Source organism: Lactuca serriola, chromosome 6, assembly GCF_051521515.1.
Source record: "Lactuca serriola cultivar US96UC23 chromosome 6, Lser_US96UC23_V15, whole genome shotgun sequence".
Lineage (NCBI taxonomy): Eukaryota > Viridiplantae > Streptophyta > Magnoliopsida > Asterales > Asteraceae > Lactuca > Lactuca serriola.
The window spans coordinates 9,632,496-9,656,094 of record NC_136413.1 but is presented as its reverse complement, the minus strand read 5'-3'; positions in this window follow the sequence as shown (position 1 = coordinate 9,656,094).

Here is a 23,599-nt window from a genome sequence, read left to right as displayed (position 1 = left end):
AAAACTGATGTAAAAAATCAAAATAACAGTTAATTACCCATATAATATCACCTGGAGAAGTTATTGGTTACATCCTCATTTTCATGTTGAAATGAAACCAATTATAAGTAACTGATTCAACACTTACTCCCACTCAACTACAAACATCCTAATTTTGCAATTTCCAACAAACAAATATTAGATATTTATTAAGATGAATGGGAAAGAATTAGACATTGGAAGGTGTAAGTTTAGTGTTTTCACTGATTAATACAATTTGGTCCCAATTTCCAAACACCTTGTTGTGCATGAGTTACCTCCCTTGATGTCTATCAAGAAAATTCAATATAATCAATAAAAAGAACGACTAAACTATTCAATATTGGCTTGTTGAAATAAAGAGGTAAAAATATATAAGAGTAACTCACATTTTCACAAACCTTTATAGTAACATTACCTTGGCTGTTTGCTTTAACGACTCTTATTTTGCAGTTTATGACATCACAGACTCAGGAACAAGTGACCAATTGGACCTAACACAAAGACATGTATATAGAAATTTACTCGTTAAAAAAAACATTCATATCCATAATATACATAAATAATAGGATGATGATAATATCGTGTATGTGAGTGTGTTTAAAAAAATTGGATCGTCAAAGAAAAAGAAGTTAACCATATGTACAGGGGAAGTTTCAAGCAAAATTATAATCGTTTTCTAAGCGTCATCGATTTGAACACATGATATGGCTGTTTTGTGAGTGTCTGGTCTTGATTTTGAGTAGGTAGTGCTGTTAGGGCTTTGAAATTAGATAGAAAATCAAACTAAAACGAAGTCGGGATGGCGAACTGCAGAGAGACCCAAGAACATTAGATTGAACCACAACCAAAAAACTATATGTAAAGAGCAGCGAAGAACAATAAGGTTTTGTATAGGATTTACATTTAGGGGTAAGAAAGTAGAAAATGCATGTAATGGTGATAAGAATTCCTATTTTTTTTGCCTAATTTCCTTATTTATTGTTATTGAATTTAATATAATTTAAATGATTTTGAAGTTATACCTCCTGATTTGTATGGACAATTAGTATAGCATGGATTCAAATTTAGGCAGGAAAAGGAATTTTAGAAGTAGGAGGAAAGGACACTTGTAAAATTGAGGGTACAGGAAGGTATTATGTGGCATGTTTAGGAGTCTTTTACTAGAAGAGGATATATATATATATATATATATATATATATATATATATATATATATATATATATATATATATATATATATATATATATATAGGAGCGTTCAATCGAGAACATTTCTTACCGTGAGAACATTTGAGAACAAAAATTACCTTTAATTTAACAAGGTGTAAATTTTGAAATTAATTTAAAAACTAGATGTAAAGCAAATAAAAAAATTAAAAACGTGGGGACAATATTGTAAGTGCAAAACGAAACTGAATCCTTCATCAAATTACTACTCGTTCCCCCTTATTTCGTTAATCGTTCCCCATAACTTCGCTCTCTACTTTTATGAAAAGAAACCCTCGAAAATACCCTAAATTTTCGTCAATAATCATCAAAATTGAACAACTAAAGCTTGATAAAATCAAAAATGTCGTCAACGACTGATTCCGCGACAACTAATGCTTCAGATCAAGGTAAAGATCGACGCATTCCTTGATTTTGTTTTGAATTTACAACAATCGGAAAATGAACTTTACACTAGTATATTTGAGATGTCTTTATCTGTTTTCAAAATAGAAACAGTTACTGAAAGATTTTAGTTGATAGCACTTGATTTTAAATGTTATCGAGTGTTTTATGTAGGTTTTTTTTTGAATTTTATACTCTATTTTTCATTTACAAGTGTTATCAATTGATTATGACGTTATCAATTGATCATTTGTGATTATCTTCTAACTGTTGACCTAATAAAGTCGAATAATAGTGGATTTTATCTGTTATCTAAGGTTTTTTTATTGGTATGCTCTGTTTTTGATTAATGACTACTTATTTTGTTTATCTACTAATTACGACAATAATAATCTCGCTTTATACATGCAGAAAAACCAAAAATATATGAAAAAAAATACAAAAGAAAAAAAAAAGTGATAAAAAACACTCGATACAGGTAATATTATGTTCTAAATCACATATGTTTAGCATTGTGTTATATTAATACATTTGAGGTCTTTAATCATATATAATTTTTTTGATGTTTACTCATATATGATTTTTTGATAATATCTGTATTAGTAACATATGATAGAAATCATATGTAATTTACATTAAATTATGAACCACAAATTTTTATTTATAATGACTGTGTTCAATCTCGAATTCATTTGATTGAATTCATATGTCATTTACACCTTTTATACTCATAATACTTTTAATAATATACGATTAAAATCACATGTGATTAGAAAAACAAGTTTTATTCATTAATTACATGTGATTATTGTCATAAAAAAAAAGCAAATTATGGTTTAATCACATGTGATTATCATATTACGAAGGGACTGAGTAGGGTTAAGCATTTGCAACATGCTAAGAGCATTGGCCTAAGAGATGATATTAGTTTTTGTGATTAGATATGCAATTAGAAACTTGTAATAAATAAATGTAATTGACGTTTGATGATTAATTAATAAGTGTTTTATTTATAAGTAAAGCTTACTGTCTTCTGTCAATTGTTTATTTTATGTTTCACTTTTACATGTTTTGACTTCCAGAGTAATATGATTATTCGAACTATCCACAGTCAATCATACTTTGGAAGTAAGATATGAGGTTAGACTGTCATGAATTGGCTCGTAGATTGTCTAAGGTGTTTAGACATAGCAAACGTTTGCTACAACGTTAATGAGTGCTCCTAAAATAAAATTTTGAGTATTGGATTAAACTCACGCTCACATGAATCACTTCATGGAATTTATCACGAGTGATTGTGAGACGATAATATCATATAGTCTTCAAACCAAGATATATGAGTTGTTGATTGCGAGTTGGTTGTGCACTGATAGTACGAAAACACATCAGTAACTTGATGTTATAAAACGTGTTGTTGTGTATAATTTAACAAGTAATTAGTACAAGAATATAAGTTGAAGTTTATTTGTTCCTTTTATCCTAAGATGATTAAAATCAATATCTTGGGCCCCTTAATGATTTTGTTTTGACTTGAGTGTCGGGCTCGGTCAGGACTCAATTGATGTGTTCAATTCAGTTCTATGTCAAATAAATCAGAAATCGGGAAACAAACTGTTGGACAATGAGTGTGACCTTATTACATGTCTTTGTCTACACGGTATCATGAAGAACAAAGGATTATATGATCCCTTATCTAAAAGACAACGACTTTTGAGAGCTACGATTGCTAATCAAATATTGAAGTTACATTGGCAATTATAGTTGTTAGACTTATCCAAGTGGGAGACTATTGGATTAGGTGTCTAAGACCATAATTATAATTGGTATGTACTTGACTCGATAGTAGCATGGTCCTTTTGGGTTGCCTTCATCAGAGCAATTTGATAGGATGAATAATTAAGAAATAGGTTATTTGTGATTTATTAATATATTATATGAATAATATATTAATTGAGAAATCATAATATTTAATTAGTGTTGATCAAGAGTTAATTTGGAATTAATTTAGTGATCAAAAAAGACTGATTAAATTTACAGGGACTGATTAGGTAAATCAGTAATACTTATAGTTTGGGCTAATGATCCATGTTGATTAGGGATGGGCTAAATCTATGTGAGAGTCCATGAATAGTTAATCCAAAGGGCCTATCATATGGATCGTTGGAATACTTAAAGGTTTAAGTAAATTAGGGTTTTATGTAAGAAACCCTAAGGATTCCACACTATAAATCGAACCCCTAGCCTTCCCAAAATCGGCCTATCTCTTCCAAGGTGAAACCCTAGCCGATTTTGGTGCTTCCTAACCTCTCTCCCATAAGGTTCCTCTTGCTTTTGGTGGTTGTGACTTATTTGAGGCATTACACTTGAGGTACTAAGCTCTTGAAAGGCCAAGTTCTACAAACTACAACAAGAGGTATTCATCTAACTTGTTTTATGAAATATCTAAATTGTATGCTAGTTAGGGTTCATGCTTTGGAAAAATGAAAATTGCATGTATAACTTGAGAAAACTTAGATCCAAAGCATTAGGGTAGTATGTGCACCATAAGATTGTTATAGCGCTCAAAACCCATCAATGGTATCAGAGCTTAGGGTGTTTTCTGTTATAAAATTTCCAATTTTAGTTACTTTAGGAAAATGTGAATTTGATGCTAGCCCATGAAATTGCACATTACACCTTATTGGTCGTTAGTAGAGCGTGTGTGGTTAACCGACACACTAATATGGGATTAATATTGTTGGCAATGAGTTTCTCGTAAATTATCATTGATCAATGGAGCGTGTGTGGTTAACCGGCACATTGATTATGTGATAAATGACATATAGATTATCAAGCTAATTTGCATGATTATTCACACCTCGTTTGTGATCCTCGGTATCCCAGTCACAAATGGTAGGGCATAATCGAGATTGAACATGCCTTTGAAAAGTTCAATGAATCTCAAAAGATCTACGAATTTCATCTAAAACCTAATTCGTTTAAAATTTATTTTTTCATGGTGGAATTGGTAAATCGTCATTTCCCTACCTTCAAATAATTTACAATTGGATTATGACATCCCTCTTCTAAATTGTAAATTATTGTAACGACCCAATTTTCACGACCAAAAATTTTGTTTTAAAAACATTACTTTAGAAAATATTAATAACTAAAACATCGTTTGATCAACCATAACATAAAGTGAACCATGTCTGAAACCCAAAACATACAACTAATCAAATATCAGAGTATCAATCCCAGAGAATCTCATAAATGCGGAAACCAGAGAGTGTGTGTGTGACATGCTGCTACCGCGCCGACTCCTTTCCTCTAGCTGAGGAGGTACCTGAAACCAAAACTGAAAACCGTAAGCACAAAACTTAGTGAGTTCCCCCATAATACTCCATACCATACAAACATATAACAACCAATGTTCAGCTAGGAGTTACGGGCCTTGCCCACACTCGGGAAGATACGGGCCCTGCCCACACTTCGCTATCTGGGAGATACGGGCCTAGCCCACACTCCAACCTCAGAGAGATACGGGCCCTGCCCACACTCAACCGCTAACCCATAACATACAAGTATCACGCAGACAACAAGTATAAGCAACTCTATCATATTAACACATATATCATACTTGACTAAACCTAGAGATACGGGCTCGACCCACACTCTAGTACTAGCATCTCGTCTACACGGGTCGGCCTTGGTGCCTTAGACCCGTTCCTACTGGAAAGGAAACTCACCTCGAAATAGGCTGCTGGTCTGTGTGGGAATTGGCTGTCTACTGCTGCTGCTGCTGCTGCTAACGTCCCTCGACTGTAATTCCCACAAAAACGATCAGTCAAACACGCTAGATGTTCTTAGGGTAAAATGACCCTTTTACCCCTCACCAAGTCAAAGACCAGGTCAAAGTCAACTTCCAGTTGGCTGGACTCGCCGAGTCCAGAGAGCAACTCACCGAGTCCATCTCTCACTGATCCGGTCCCTCTCACCAGGTCCCTCTTTCACTCACTGAGTCACCCCTGACTCGCTATCCGGGACTTTAGGGCCGACTCGAGTACCAACTCGCCGAGTTCCTCGAGCAGGTGCTCTGCTTGCTTCCAATCCACACCAAAACACCCCATTCGAGGGTTTGGGGGTTTCGGGACTACGATATACGGTTAATTTCGTGCACAGGTACGAAGGGTTGAGCCTTCGACGCCTAAACCCCTCGTTTTCTGTGGATGTTCATATTACTCGCCGAGTTCGAAGAACTACTCGGCGAGTTCCAGGCAATCTTCATAGGACTCGCCGAGTTTGTTCATCCAACTCGCCGAGTCGACGACCATCTTCATAGAACTCGCCGAGTTCCACCTTGGGACTCGCCGAGTCCTTCGACCCACTTCCTGAGTAGGCCAGATCTAGGACATGCAACACTTCCAGACCACAGATCCATGGTCCTAGGGTTCATTTACCACGTAAAGTTGTAAACTTTACGTGCATGCATGGCCCTATGAGCTCAAACATGCACTTCCAAGCTATACAAAAGGTCCTATGCTCATTGGGGACTTCCACTACCTCAACCACAGAGACTTTATGCTACCATGAAGTCCAAAAGGTCCACATTCGAAGTTCTTGCAGAACATTAGCCATAAACACATAGAGATTTAGGTTTTTAGGGCTTAAAACCTCTTTTCTTAGGGACAAAAGGGGACTAACGAGCTAAAGATCAAGTTAGGGTCTTTTCTACCTGAATAGAGGCCTTTCACAGAGTAGATTCTGGATCTCCTTCCCTTCTTGCACTCTTCAATCTTATCCTTCTTCTCTTAAGCCCCAAATCACCAGGAATTAGGTGCTACAAATCTCCCCCGCTTATTTTAGACTTCGTCCTCGAAGTCTGCTGCTCGATCCTGAAACAGCTCAGGATAGTGCTCCATCATCTCGTCCACCGGCTCCCAAGTCCATTCCGAACCCTTGCGGTGCTGCCATTGCACCTTCACTAGCTCCACCCTCTTGTTCCTCAAATCCTTTGACTTCCTGTCGAGGGTTGTGATTGGGCGCTCGATGTAATTTAGGTTGTCATCAACCTGAATATCCTCCAACGGCACTACCGCTGAATCGTCCACCAAGCACTTTTGCAGCTGAGAGACATGGAAAGTGCTGTGGATCTGGCTGAGCTCGGCTGGTAGATCCAACCTATACGCCACCTTGCCCACCCGGGCTACAACCCTGAACGGTCCGATGAACCTCGGGCCCAATTTGCCCCGCTTCCTGAATTGGATGACGCCTTTCCAAGGCGACACCTTCAGGAGAACCATATCCCCGACTCGAAACTCCAAGTCAGATTGACGCTTGTCGGCGTAACTTTTCTGCCGACTCTGAGCTGTCTGAAGCCTGCTCCGGACCTGCTGAATCCTCTCGGTCGTCTTGAGCACCACTTCGGTGCTCCCCATGACTCTCTGGCCAACTTCACCCCAGCATATCGGGGTCCTGCACCTTCGTCCGTACAACAACTCAAATGGAGGACGATCAATACTCGCGTGGTAGCTGTTGTTGTATGAGAACTCGGCCAGGGGAAGATAGGTATCCCAGCTACCACCGAAGTCTAGCACGCACGCCCGCAGCATATCCTCCAGAGTCTGGATGGTCCGCTCGCTCTGACCATCCGTCTGCGGGTGAAAGGCAGTGCTAAAATGCAGACGAGTGCCCAATTCATCATGGAATCTCTTCCAAAATCTGGAAGTAAAACGCACATCCCTGTCCGAGATCACCGATACTGGCACCCCATGCCGTGCCACAATCTCCCTGATATAGATGTCGGCCAATTTCTCGGCCGATATGCTCTCCTGAATCGGAATAAAGTGAGCACTCTTGGTCAATCTATCCACGATGACCCAAATCGAATCCACTCCACGTGCGGTCCTAGGAAGCTTCGTGATAAAATCCATCGTGATATCTTCCCATTTCCACAGTGGAATATCCAACGGCTACATCTTGCAATGCGGTCTCTAATGTTCGGCCTTGACCTTCCTGCAGGTCAAACACCGTTCGACGTACCATGCCACATCCCGCTTCATGCAGGGCCACCAGTAATCCAGACGAAGATCCCTATACATCTTCGTCGCCCCGAGATGAATAGAGAATCGGGACTTGTGCGCCTCCTCCATCAAAGTCTGGCGCACACCCCCATGATACGACACCCATACCCTACGGTGCAATGTCAATAATCCTCGGCTATCATAGTCAAAGGAGGAAACCTGACCCACCACACGCTCGCTCTTCCGATGTTCCTCCTTGATAGCCTCCTGCTGAGCCTCCCGAATTTGCTCCAACAGAGGAGTCACCACGGTCATCCTCAAGCAGACGTCCCTGATCGGCGCCGCCTTGCGGCTGAGCGCATCGGCCACCACGTTGGCATTCCCCGGGTGGTAAAGGATCTCGCAATCATAATCATTCACCACATCCAACCACCGACGCTGCCTCATGTTCAGATTTGGCTGATCCATGAGGTACCTCAAACTCTTGTGGTCCGTGTAGATGGTACATCGAACCCCGTAGAGGTAATGTCGCCAAATCTTGAGGGCAAAAACCACCGTCCCCAACTCCAAATCATGCGTCGGGTAGTTCGCCTCGTGAGGCTTGAGCTGCCTCGAAGCGTAGGCAATAACATGCCCCCTCTGCATCAGTACCGCGCCCAACCCAGAAATGGATGCATCACAATAAACCACAAAATCCTCCACGCCCTTTGGCAGGGCTAAGATTGGCGCCTCACACAATCTCTGTCTCAGCGTCTCAAATGCAGCCTGCTGCTCGGGCCCCCACCGAAAGACCACGACTTTCTTCGTCAGCCGTGTCAGGGGCACAACTATCTTGGAGAAATCCTGAATAAATCTCCGATAGTAGCCGGCCAATCCCAGGAAACTCTGAATCTCAGATGGAGACTTCGGAACCTCCCATCTCATCACGGCCTCGACCTTGGCCGGATCGACCAGAATTCCGTTCTGGTTGACGAGGTGTCCAAGAAATTGCACCTCGCGCAACCAAAACTCACACTTGGAGAACTTGGCATACAAGCTCTCCCTCCTCAGGGTCTCTAACACCTCCCTCAGATGCTCCTCATGTTCCTCCCGAGTCTTGGAATAAACCAAGATGTCATCGATAAAGACTATCACAGACCGATCCAGCATCGGCCTGCATACGCGGTTCATGAGGTCCATGAACGCGGCAGGAGCATTGGTGAGCCCAAACGACATCACCACGAACTCATAATGGCCATAGCGCGTCCGAAACGCGGTCTTCTGCATATCCTCCTCCCTGACCCTCATCTGATGATAACCTGAACGCAAATCAATCTTGGAGAACCAAGATGCTCCCTGAAGCTGGTCAAAGAGGTCATCAATCCTCGGAATCGGGTAACGGTTCTTCACCGTTATCTTGTTCAGCTCCCGATAATCTATACACATCCGATGCGACCCGTCCTTCTTCTTCACAAACAGAATCGGGGCTCCCCAGGGTGAACTGCTCGGACGAATAAACCCCTTGTCTAGAAGCTCCTACAGCTGCGTAGACAACTCCTGCATCTCGGGAGGAGCCAACCGATACGGTGCCTTGGCTATCGGAGCCGCACCAGGAACGAGGTCAATCCGGAACTCAACCTGTCGCTCCGGAGGTATCCCAGGAAGCTCCTCTGGGAAAACATCTACAAAGTCTCGGACCACCGGAACCTCGCTCACTGTCGCCTTACCCGCCTCCCGGGTATCCATCGCATACGCGACATATCCTGCGCATCCCTGCTGAAGGTAGCGCCTAGCCCTCGCTGCTGAACATACAGCGGGTCCATACTGGGGCCTCTCACCATGAATCACTAACTCTCCCCCGCTTGGGGTCCTGACCCGCACTAGCTGCTGCGCGCAATCTATCACAGCCCCATTAGGGCTCAGCCAATCCATGCCTATAATCACCTTGTTCCCACGCAATGGTATGGGAACCAAATCTACCAAATAGCGCTCCTCGAACAAACACAACACGCAATCTCGAAATACCATCGATGCTCGCACCGATCGATCATCAATAATCTCCACCTCCAAAGGGCAATCTAACTCTCCTGATGGCTCATGAAACTTCTTGCTAAACGCAAGGGAAACGAATGATCGGGATGCACCCAAATCAAATAACACCTGAACTGGGAGGCCGTTCACATGGAACGATCCCGTTACCATATCGGGTGCGGCGCGTGCCTCCTCGGTAGTCAGCTGGAATGCTCGGCTCCTCACCACTGGAGCCTCTGCCTTGCCCTGCCGTCCATCCGTGATCTGCAGGGTCGCTGGAGCTGGCGCCTTCACCGGCGCTGAAACTATCAACTGGGGGCAATTGGCCTTCTTGTGGCCCCTCTGGTTGCAGTGAAAACACAGCAACTCCGATGTCTGAATAACTGAAACTGGAGTAGTACAATCCCTGCTAAAGTGCCCTGCCTTGCCGCACTTGTAGCAGCCTACTGATCCCATCCTACATGCCCCCATGTGCGTCCTGCCGCATTTCCCGCAGCGGCTCGGTCCTGACTGGCCTTTCGGCCTACTATCTGATCCCTTGGGCTTCTTCCCCGAAGCCCCTCCTGCCTAACCCTCCTCTAACTTCCGTTTCCGGATGTGCTCCAAATCTATCTCCCTCTCCCTTGCCCTGGTAATCATGGAATCCAAGGTAGGGCAAGCCGAAAAGCTAACGTGCTCCCGGATGTCAGCTCGTAGCATATCATGATAACGAGTCCTCCTCATGTCCTTGTCACCAGCATACTGGGGCACCAACAAAGCCCTCTCCCGGAACTTGGCAGTGATTTCCGCCACAGTCTCCGTCGTCTGCCTCATGTCTAGAAACTCCCTAGCCAGCTGCTGAAGCTCGACAGCCGGCGCAAACTCTGCCCTAAACCTGGTCACAAAGTCCGACCAGGTCATCGCCTCGATAGCTGAGGCTCCCAACGAGTCACCCATGGACTCCCACCAATCCCGGGCTTGGTCCCGTAAACATCCTGCTGCATACCTCACCTTCGACCCCTCGGGGCAGAAGCTAGTCAACTGGGCAGACTCGATGTCTGCAATCCATTGCCTGGCAGCAATGGGGTCCTTCACCCCATGGAAATCCGGCGCACCACTTCCCCTGAAGTCCTTAAAGGACAGTGTGCGGGATCCCGACTGGCCAGATGCCATGTCGCTCCTAAACGCCCTGAGGCGATCCTCCATCAACTCGATGATCCCTTCCTTGATCGACCCGAAGATAATGGGAATCGACTCAAGAATACCCCTGGTGATCTCTGACGGGATGAACTCGCGTAGTCCCTCATCAACCGGCTCGGAACCTGATCCCGAACCTGACCCCTCTCCTGAACTGCCATCTACCGGCCTCGATCGAAGTACCACCATTCTGCAATACATAAATGTCAATCATTAGTGATACTGACACTCCTTGAGGGATCGCATCTACCACAAGTTCCCTGGTCTCATCTTGTCCTCCCTTGGTTCGGGTACGGATCCTCTGCTTTCAGTAGTACGGGCCCATACTACCTTCCACATCTATCCGTACATTTTCCAAGGTATGCCTTGACTCTACCAGATCCCTCTCACTATTGCTGATCACTGCTATACTCATCCTAGGCTTGCCCTAGGGAAATCTCTAATTCCACCCTAGCCAGTCCTCAGCTGCTGCGGGCCTCCTTGTAATGCCAATTAGCCATTACCCAAGTACCATCACATGTGACGAGGCTCAGATAATCCTTCGAGTACCCGACTCGTCCCTACAACGGTTGGACTCAAACAAGAGCTGCGCAGTAGGATCAAATCTGGCACTCTAAGATTATTCAACCCTGATCACATGTGACGTGACGCATTCGCCTAATGGCTAACTCCCATTATTCAGAGTCCCACGTAGCACAAAGCAAGCAGCATTCAGATAAGGGTAACAAGCTCAATCAACTCTATCTGCTTTCAAGAACTGAGCTAGCATAAAGTGCTAAGCTCATACTACCAGACATAACCTAATCAGGCTATCCTACTTACTGTCTACTCAATAACTAGCATGCAATTTCTCATACAACTGAAACACCAAAAAGCAGGCACATAAGGCATCACCCCTAGATCCTTAGTCCTATTCTAGCATGCTGTTCTACAAAAGCTGATAAACACAACATAAACTTGTATGGGTACTTTGGGGAATACTTACTTGAGCTCGGCCGGTCGCGCAGATCACACACTTCGTTCTTTCTCAAAACTCTTTTCTCAATTTTAGAAAACATTTTCTTTTTAGAAAAACTTCTAATCCCTCGATTTGAGTTCAGACACTCCCGAAGGTGTGTCCGAATCCCTCAAACCAGGGCTCTGATACCAACTTGTAACGACCCAATTTTCACGACCAAAATTTTGTTTTAAAAACATTACTTTAGAAAATATTAATAACTAAAACATCGTTTGATCAACCATAACATAAAGTGAACCATGTCTGAAACCCAAAACATACAACTAATCAAATATCAGAGTATCAATCCCAGAGAATCTCATAAATGCGGAAACCAGAGAGTGTGTGTGTGACATGCTGCTACCGTGCCGGCTCCTTTCCTCTAGCTGAGGAGGTACCTGAAACCAAAACTGAAAACCGTAAGCACAAAACTTAGTGAGTTCCCCCATAATACTCCATACCATACAAACATATAACAACCAATGTTCAACTAGGAGTTACGGGCCTTGCCCACACTTGGGAAGATACGGGCCCTGCCCACACTTCGCTATCTGGGAGATACGGGCCTAGCCCACACTCCAACCTCGGAGAGATACGTGCCCTGCCCACACTCAACCGCTAACCCATAACATACAAGTATCACGCAGACAACAAGTGTAAGCAACTCTATCATATTAACACATATATCATACTTGACTAAACCTAGAGATACGGGCTCGACCCACACTCTAGTACTAGCATCTCGTCTACACGGGTCGGCCTTGGTGCCTTAGACCCGTTCTTACTGGAAAGGAAACTCACCTCGAAATAGGCTGCTGGTCTGTGTGGGAATTGGCTGTCTACTGCTGCTGCTGCTGCTAACGTCCCTCGACTGTAATTCCCACAAAAACGATCAGTCAAACACGTTAGATGTTCTTAGGGTAAAATGACCCTTTTACCCCTCACCAAGTCAAAGACCAGGTCAAAGTCAACTTCCAGTTGGCTGGACTCGCCGAGTCCAGAGAGCAACTCGCCGAGTCCATCTCTCACTGATCCGGTCCCTCTCACCAGGTCCCTCTTTCACTCACTGAGTCACTCCTGACTCGCTATCCGGGACTTTAGGGCCGACTCGAGTACCAACTCTCCGAGTTCCTCGAGCAGGTGCTCTGCTTGCTTCCAATCCACACCAAAACACCCCATTCGAGGGTTTGGGGGTTTCGGGACTACGATATACGGTTAATTTCGTGTACAGGTACGAAGGGTTGAGCCTTCGACGCCTAAACCCCTCGTTTTCTGTGGATGTTCATATTACTCGCCGAGTTCCAGGCAATCTTCATAGGACTCGCCGAGTTTGTTCATCCAACTCGTCGAGTCGACGACCATCTTCATAGAACTCGCCGAGTTCCACCTTGGGACTCGTCGAGTCCTTCGACCCACTTCCTGAGTAGGCCAGATCTAGGACATGCAACACTTCCAGACCACAGATCCATGGTCCTAGGGTTCATTTACCACGTAAAGTTGTAAACTTTACGTGCATGCATGGCCCTATGAGCTCAAACATGCACTTCCAAGCTATACAAAAGGTCCTATGCTCATTGGGGACTTCCACTACCTCAACCACAGAGACTTTATGCTACCATGAAGTCCAAAAGGTCCACATTCGAAGTTCTTGCAGAACATTAGCCATAAACACATAGAGATTTAGGTTTTTAGGGCTTAAAACCTCTTTTCTTAGGGACAAAAGGGGACTAACGAGCTAAAGATCAAGTTAGGGTCTTTTCTACCTGAATAGAGACCTTTCACAGAGTAGATTCTGGATCTCCTTCCCTTCTTGCACTCTTCAATCTTCTCCTTCTTCTCTTAAGCCCCAAATCACCAGGAATCAGGTGCTACAATTATTGTGTTTGGTCCTAGCCTTAATATTTCATTTGGGTGTTATATTAAGGATTAAATCAACTCACTTGAATTTTCTCCCTTTTGTAGATGTCTAGTCTGGTCTTCCTCAATCCTTTGGAAAAGGATTTTCTCTTGAAGATGATCTTCCACGTGTCGATCAAGGTGAAAGATCATTCCCTTCTTCGTGCATTGGTGGATCTGAAAATCATGCCTTTTGTTCTCGTATAAGCGGGCTTAGCCCGCTTATACGAGAACAAAAGGCATGATTTTCAGTTCCACCAATCCCGCTTGGTCGCCAGTTGCGTCTGCACTGGTCTCTTGTCTCTACCCTGAGATCCCCCTCCTCTCTAGCATGAATCTCCAGCTCAATCTCCCTCCTCCTGGTGTTGGTCTGTAGCTCAGCCAATGTCCGATATGACGAGTTCACCACAAACTCCTGGATATCTCGCCTCAAAATGATCAAGTAGTGGCTCACACGTGCCTACTCAGTAGACACGTGCTCAGGGCAGAACAACGCCCTCTCATGAAACATCCTCGTAATCTCTGTCACGGTTTCTGTCTTCTGCTTGAGAGATAGAAACTCTTGGGCAGTTGCTCCCTCTCCACCTGGGAAACGTACTCATCTCTAATAATTGGGTGAACCTCGCCCAAGTCACTGTTGCATGGTTTGCAGTAGAATAATCAATCGTCACAAACCTCCACCAATCCTTCACTCCCAAGCAAAGTTGGTTCAGCACAAATCGAACCTTCAAATCCTTAGGGCATGAACAAGTATATAAACATCCCTCGATATCAAAATCCATCACATAGAAGAAATCAGGTCTTGGGTCCCATCGAACTCCGGTGGCTTCGTGTTGCTGAACTCTCGAAGCAACAACGAGTCACCCCCCTGTGGCCTCGCAGTCGTTAGGGCTGTGGCGGGTACGGCAACAGGAGCCTCCATGACAGCAGTATAACGCTCGTCAAAAGTCTCAATCAACATGGTCTTAATAGACCCGAACATCTCTGGAATGGCATCCCTGATAGTTGCGACCACCTCCTCAACAATGATCCTGCGGATCTCCTCGTTACTGGTACTCCCCCCACCACGGGGTTGTTGTGAGTAATCACCATAGACTCTCTGAAACACAAATACACAAATCATCAGGGACTGGCTAAAACTCACTTACAATTACCCATCCCTACAGGCTTCTTAGTATCCTAAGGTTCTTACTTGGGTCGCGTACAAATCTGGTGCTTTCAATACTACCTTCCACACCAACCCCTATTTTTCCCAATTCCTCCTCCTAGGATCCTAATTCACTAGTACTCTAATCCCTCATGGATATCAAACTACTCTCTTAGTATATCCCTCAAATGAACATTTAGGTATCCATCCTAGATTACACTTTGACTCAAAATTATCTCTCAAAGATTTCCAGCCATGTACCCCTACTCAGCATACAAACAGAGCAATTAGTAGATAATGTCAAACAATAGCATCCTCCTAGGCTAAGGCATCATGAATCAGGCAACTCTAGCTCTAAATTCTTAAAATACCTAGCCAATCATCTAACATGCAACTCTAATATCTTATAAGTATCTCATGTCATAATATAAACAAGTAAGGGTATTTTGAGAAATCACCGTTCGGGATCTGGTTGATTGTACACACTCCTTTGTCTTGTTTAGAAAATCATTTATTTTTAGAAAAAAATCTCAATTCCTCAGCTTGAGTCCAGACATACCCTAGGATACACCCGAATCCCTCAAACCAAGGCTTTGATATCAACTTGTAACACTCAAAATTTTCAAATAAATTTTCATTTTTAAATCCATACAAAACACAGTTTAACATCTCTCATATTCAAATTATAAATGTTTCAAAACCCAAACATCAAAATTGTTTGTCACATATCCCAAATTCCTCAAAACATAATCAACATGATAGTGTGTACAATCATGTCGGCACTTTCCCGCGATCCTGAGATGTACCTGAAACACGTTTCACACAACACTGTAAGCACAAGGCTTAGTGAGTTCCCCAAAATACCACACACAAAAAATTAGCCTCTCATGGCTATATCTCGATAAGGACCCTCTGGTCATGTGTCTCAGTGAAGACCCTCCGGTCTCACAACTTAGTTGGACCCTCTGGTGCTATCTCAATAAATCCACAAAATAATATTCAACATAAATCACAAAGACAGAAAGCATAATATCAAATGTCTCAATATAATCACAGAAGACCCTCCGGCCGATAACACAAATAAGACCTTCCGGTCGCACAGTGATTACCACTCAGGTAAGTATATTGAGAAGACTCACCCCGTAAGTAAAACAAGTATGTCTGGCACTCCAACTATCGATCTAGACTCCGCCTACATATATCACAATCATCTCTAATTAATAATTTAACTTCAAATATGTTAAGCTAACTCCTCTACTAAATCTCAAAAAGGGTGAAAAACCATTTTACTTCTCCATGGTCTCCAAAGTCCACAACTTGACCAAACCCTAAAAGTCAACGAAATTCAACAATCAAATCAACAGTCCATGTTGACTCAACTCGTCGAGTGCGTCTATGCGACTCGTCGAGTTCCTTCTGTTCACTGAAAATCGGGAAGATTCGATTCAACTCGCCGAGTTGTCTCACCAAATCGTCGAGTTTGTACAGTGTCCAGACTATCGGGGGAAAACCTTAACTAACTCGTCAAGTTGGCTTACCAACTCGTTGAGTTCCTTCAGAACTTTCTCTCATTCAAACATTTTTAAGAAAGACTAAGGCCCCAAAATCTAGATCTAGCCTTCTAGGGCTTAGATACCACGTAAAGCTGCAAGCTTTACGTCCATGCATGGCATTTAGGGGCTAACTTTGCCAAAACAAGGCTCAACAAGGGGTTTAAGGCATGAAGATTGGCCAAAGCTTGATAAAGCTTGAGTCTTTAGGCCTAAAGGGCCTAATAGTGTCCATATATGAAGTTTTAGCTTCAAAGCATGCTAAAAACCAATAATGACTCAAGAAGAAGCTAGAAATGGCCAAAAACTCTCTAATGGAGAGATCTAACAAACAAGTGATCAAGGTAGTAGCTTTTTACCTTCAGGTGACTACTACAACTGAATGGATGTTGGATCTAAAGACTCCTTGTTCCAAGCCATTTACTCTTAAAGTTTCTTCAAGGAATGCACCAAAAACACACACTCTTAGCCTTACACACTCTCAAAATGGAGGATAACTCGATTAGGATTTGTCTTTGGGTGGTAAGGTGATGAGGGAGGCGGGGTAAAGGACTTAAGGTCCTTTAAATAGGGTGCAAACCTTAAAAATTAGGGTTTTCTCACTCGGCTCCAACTCGTCGAGTTCGGTTCACCAACTCGTCGATTTGGCTCTAAAATCACGCGGCCAATCTCAGTCTCTACTCAACAAGTTGGGGCCTCCAACTCGTCGAGTTGCCCTATCAATATGAATATAATAAAATTTTAAATTTATACCTGGGACTCAGGGTGTTACAAACTTAGATATAAAGCAATTAGGATTGCATGATCACATAGGATTGTAGAAATGCTCAAAACCCATCAAAAAGTTCATAGACGCTTCTTTCTTCACATAAATACCAGCACGTCGACTGTAACATCCTGATGATGAGGCATTTCTAATTTTAACCCTAAGTACGAAGATTATTTTCATTGTAGCCCTTGTATATGGGAAATGTTTCAAAATTGCCCACAATGACATTTTTTTAAATTTTGGGCGGAGTTCACGTACGTTGGGCGTACGTGCCAGAACCTCAAACCCTATTTTTTAGGGTTTGGACCATATTTAAACATCCTTAAGTACCAAGTCTCATCCCTTCCACCAGCCTCTAACCTCATTTCGAACACTTTGCAAACCCTAATCCATTTGAGAGCATTTGTGAGCCCTTGAGTGTGTTTTGGTTATTTTGAAGGAGGGAGAAAGAAGATAAGGTCATCTTGGAGAAGTGGAACTCTTTGAATCCAGAATAGCAACATCATTTGACACCATTTGAAGGTAAAAACCATGAACTTGATAAAGCATTGATTAAATCTTGTTTATCCATGAAATCATGTTCTTTTTTATTCCATAAGCTTAGAAAATTGAGTATGGATTACTCTAGTCCATATAAGCCATCCTTTTAGTCATTTTGGAGCATCTACAAGCATAAAAATGTAACCTTGATTGTTATTTTCCTTCCATTCCTGAGTTACAACTTACAAGGTCTTAATGGGTTAAATAGTTAGAGTTTTTGTTATTGGGCACTTGTTGGAAGGAAATTAACAATAAAGGTTACATTTTTAACCCATTAAGACCTTAGGACTAGATCTTCATAAGAAAATAAGGAACCCATCACGTACGTTGGGCGTAATCCTAAACCAACGTCCTTAACCATAAAGTTCTTAACGGGTTAAATAATTAGGGTTTTTGTTATTGGGCACTTTATGGTGAAGGACGTTGGTTTAGGACTAGATCTGGATTATGGGCAAAAGAGCTTAAGGATTAAGCTCTTAATAAGAAAAGAAGGAGCCCATCACGTACGTTGGGCATAATCCAGGTATGTTGGGCGTACGAGGTCAACTCCTCGCGTTTCGGTCAAGCTTCGTGTACGCCATGCGTACCAGCTGAGTACATTGTGCGTACTCAGTTCTGTTAACCAAGTTTGACTTTTTGACTTTGGCAAGGATTGGACCAAGTTTGACCTAAAGGTATTTTGGGTATTTTGAGTTGTATTTAATATTGGTCACTATTTGATTAATAGGTGACAAGTGGAGCTGAGATTCGGAGTAGAGACCTATTCAACTATCTATTCAGACCGACATATGAGTTTTCCTCATTGTACTTGTGGGTCGAAGGCACCATAATCGGCCCAATGAATCATGTATCTTGGTTAGAGGATGATTCTATGTTGTATTGAGATGTCGGAACTGAATCCTGCTATATAGTATATTGTTATGCGATAGTGATCTATAGATCTGTTTGTTTGCTTGTTAATTGGTTATATGTTATCTGGTATGTATATGTCGACATGTTATGGTTTGGGGTTGAGGCTTTACTAGTTTGTGTGTGAGCAAATAGACCGAGGGTATTCCAGTCCAATGATTGAGTGGACCCAAGGGTATTCCAGTCTGATAACTGAGCAGACCTATTGTATATTGGCATTCCTATCTGATGATTGATTGGGCCAGGGGTATTCCAGTCTGATGACTAATTGGACCCAGTATGCAATGTTGTATATGTTATGTTGTGTGGTGGTACTTTGGGGGGGCTCTCTAAGCTTTTGCTTACAGTTTTCGGTTTATTGTTTTAGGTACTTCAGATGACCGTGGAAAGGAGAATGCGTGATCATACACATCATTCGAAGATATATTTTGAGAGATTTTATGATGTTCTGATCTTGGTAAATAATTGTATTTGACACTTGACTTGATATGGTTTTGGAATTGAAAACATTGGCTTCTTAAATTTAAAAATGAAATTTTTTATCGTGTTTTTGGGATATTACATCGATAAGCATCAAAGAAAATATGACTAACCACATCATGTCGGTATTTGAAACCGTGGAGCTCTCTACAATGAACCGCGTGTTCCCCAAAACTGCTTCCATTAATTCTCCTTGCTACCATCCTTTATATATTTACCATTATCTGCTACGACGAAATCAAGTTTACCATTATTGTTGAATGATATAATAATTCTTTGATAACTAGAAATTGTTAAGTGACACAATAAGATTTCATAACTTCATTTTTTTGTTGATTGCCATTAAATGATATGATAAGGTTCCATAGGTAAAAATCTTAGCCGATTATTAGTGTATTGATATGTGTATTTATATATATTTATACATTATATCTTAATATTTTAGCCTTTATTATTCTCTTTTAGAACTAAAAAGTACTTATAATGCTTTGAATTATGATTTGCAGCTATTAGTTGTCCATAGAGCACAAAAGAAAAGACTGAAGCGGAAATCGGGCTTAGAGGCTAAAAGAAAGGAAAATTTTTGGAGGAGCCGACTACGCCCCGCATAAGTTACATCTACGCTAAGTGTAATAGCCAAATACGAGTTACGCCCAGCGTAACTGCTTGCATCCAGATAACCTCATCGCGCATTGATCCTTAGTACGCCCAGCGTAATTCGACTTACGCCCAACGTACGTAAGTCGGTTATAAGGGCTATAAAAAGTGATTATCAGCTAACCAGAGGGGGGGATTCGACTTCGAACCTAATTTAGTCGGTAATTAACTTCTGTTAAGCCGTTTTGAGGGTCTAGAAGGCGGCCGGAAGGCCGTTAAGCTAACGGGAGCGGAGATCGGAAGGATTGGAGAGCGGATACATGTCGGTAATCATATGGGTTGTTAACGTGACCATGTTTAGCATTCCACTGTGTTACTATTATGTATTTAGTTTCTGATTTGGGTGTAAAAACCTTTTACTTTGTGTTTATGATTGAATGAAACCTTGATTATTAGACTAATTGCTATATTGAATTGTTTGTTTATGTTTAATTTATCTTGACAAGCTTGTTAAAAGATCCTTACGTGTTAATGATAATTATTTGCTGTTAATTATTAAGTAAATTGAGTTGTATGAACATCTGCTTGATTGCTTGTCTCTTATGATTTTGATGACCATCAAGATTATAAGTCTAGGAATAACGAATGTGAAACTAGGATTAACTTGGGAATAAATAAGTTAACGTGTGAGCCTTGTTTGATGACCATCAACAAGAGGTTAATTGAACGGCCAATTTGATTAACTATATTTACAAGTCTTGCTTGATACGAACTGAACACTAGGAAACATGTTAGTTTAATTAACTGATCACTGTTTGAATTGACTTGTTTGCTAAAGGATTAGTTATAGTGAATGCGAATCTAATCATTTTAGGAATCCGTGAACATGAATAAATGAATTTGTGTATGCAATTGTCTATGTTTTTAAGGTGTAATTTATCTAAACCAAAGTACCTGAAGAGATTTGCTTTCATGTTAGTTTATCGAGAGTTGCTAATTAATTGTTCGTTTGAGATTTAATAACCATTTATTTATTCCTTTCGTGTGTCCTGTAACCTATAATCAAATATTTTAAATTAATTCACCACCGTTCCCTGTGATCGACACCCGACTTACCTAATCTATACTGTAATCTGACTAGGTACACTGCCTATAAGTGCATAGTTAGTCTAAGTTTGTTAGGTTATAAATATTAAAATTAGTAGGTACTTTCGTGCACATCATATATGATATGATAAGATTATACACTCAAGAACCATAATTATTAATTGATGTTTTATTTTGATGAAACTTTGTGGCAAGACCTATTGTTGATAGTTAGTGGTTTATTTTGGGTGAGCCTTTGTGGCGAAAACCATTGCTGATAGCTAATGATTTGAAATGGTAGACTTTGTGGTCGTAATATGATTGATGTATGTTGTTAATTGAAATGATAGCCCTTGTGGTCGTAATACAATTGATGTATGTTGTTAATTAAAATAGTAGCCTTTGTGGCCATAATACCAAAGTTGATTGTTGTGGAATGAAATTGTAGCCTTTGTGTCCGAGATACATTAGGCGAATGGTGTTGATTGAAATAGTAGCCGTTGTGGTCGTAATGCCATAGTTGGATACCATTGATTGGTTTCAGGGCAAAACATTTATGACAAGACCTATTTTTGGTAGTTGTAGATTAATTTTAATAGAACTATAACTCGTTATTGTAGAAGACACATAAATGGTATTAGTCGGAAGGATTGACATAGTGAAAATTCTTAAAAGGTTGCTTTATATACTTTATACCTGTTGATGTGGCTTTAATTTTACTGATTAATTATTGTCAATGTTATGATTGTATGTTGACTAGGTAACTCATTAAGTTTGTGTATATGGACCTTTATTTGTTGTTGTGTCTTTCAGATCATATAAACCTAGTAAGGTTATAACACTAGCAACTGAAAAAATAAAAGAACCGTTAGATGGATGGTAATGTCAAACTTGGATCTTTGTTGGATTTTGTTGTTTATGATCCATTTGATAAAATACTTGTATACAACTAGTTAATTCAAATGTACACCGAGCTGTTTTGTAAATTAAAAATGAAAATTTACGAGTGTACTTTGTTTTGATTTTTTAGATGTTATAAATTGGGCTCGATGCGTTGAAACATGATAATCTACTTGTGGATACTCTATATTAATGGATGTAACCTTATCTCTTGGAGTTCAAAATACAAACATACAATATCTACATCTAGGTGTGAATCTAAGTACCATGCTCATGTGAATACAACCACAAAAATTATATGGGTAACTTACCTCCTTCGTGAACTTCATGTCTTACCACATGCTTGATATCGTGAGGATTCTTGAAAGGGTTTATATACTTTATAGTTGCTGATGTGAGTTTAATTTTTATGATTAATTATTGTTGATGTTATGAGTGTATGCTGACTAGGTTACTCACTAAGCTTGCTTAACTTGACCTTTATTTATTGTTGTGCCTTTCAGTAAGGTAAACCTCGTAAGGGTATAACACTCGTAGTTGGAAAATAGAAAAAATGTTAGATGGATAGAACGCTTGTCTCAAATCTTTGTTTGGTTTTGCTATTTATAATCCATTTGATAAATACTTATATACTACTAGTTACTCAAATATACATCGAGCTATTTTGTAAATTAAAAATGAAATTTTCCGAGTGAACTTTGTTTTGATTTTTTGGGTGTTATAGATTAGGCTCATTGCATTGAAACAAGACGATCTACTTATGGATACTCTATCTTTATGGGATATAAACCTAGTCTCTTGGAGCGCAAAGACATCACCTATGATATTTAGTTGTATATCTGAGTACCATGCTCTTGTCAATACAACCGTAAGAAATGTATGGGTAAGTCACCTCCATCGTGAACTTCATGTCTTACCACCTACTTGCCAAACTATTTCATATGAAAATCAGTGATATGTTCTTAAGTCAAAATTATATCTCTTGTAAGCATGTAAATCATATTGACAATGGTTGTTTACTTGATGTCACATGAACGATGCCAAATGATGTTACCTTCAATATGTTTGTCAGATTAAAGGGATACTTGGCATGGATCTTTGACGAGTACATGGTAACAACACAACAAACAATCAACAAAATCTTCGGAGACTCCCTATGGATTTGGTTCAACAATCAAGTCAATAAGTATTCAACAGAAAATGTAAGAGTACTAAAGAAATCTTGAGCAAGGAATAACATACCGTGATAGGGGATGTTTGTTCGAGCATTTTTATAGGTGGAATGGTCATGCCCAAATAGAGATATAAGGCTGTAGATTCCATAGGGAGAAACGATTCTATCAAGATATAAGATTGGTCTCATTGTTAGACATATTGGTGTTATCGGATGTACCATCATAATGATTGCTATAAATCCCTTTTATGTTTGCCCCATCATATTCATATTTTCTTGGATATGAGCCAATTTGAAAGTGGACAATTGGGACTATTCATACTAATGCTTCCTTTGGTGGCTTCAAAAGTTGGTTTTGACACTTCAAGCTAGGTCAACCTAATTATACGACATTTAGTACATTGTACAATCCAAACTAATCATGTTATTTAGGGATGAGCATCGGAACCGGGTACCCGCTTTTGGATCTGGAACCACCTTGGAAATGCCAATTTTGGAACCGGAACCGCTTTAAGCGGTTCCGGTTCCGATTCCTAAAGTTATGGAACCGCCTTCAGGGGTTTCGGTTCCGGTTCCGGTTCTCGTTTTTTCGGAACCGCTACCCGCTGGGTACCAGCCGGAACCGGTTATATATATATATATATATATATATATATATATATATTATTTCATATAAATATGTGTGTTACTTAGACCGGTTTAGAATATACTGGTCTGATTTTGTCCGTCTTTAG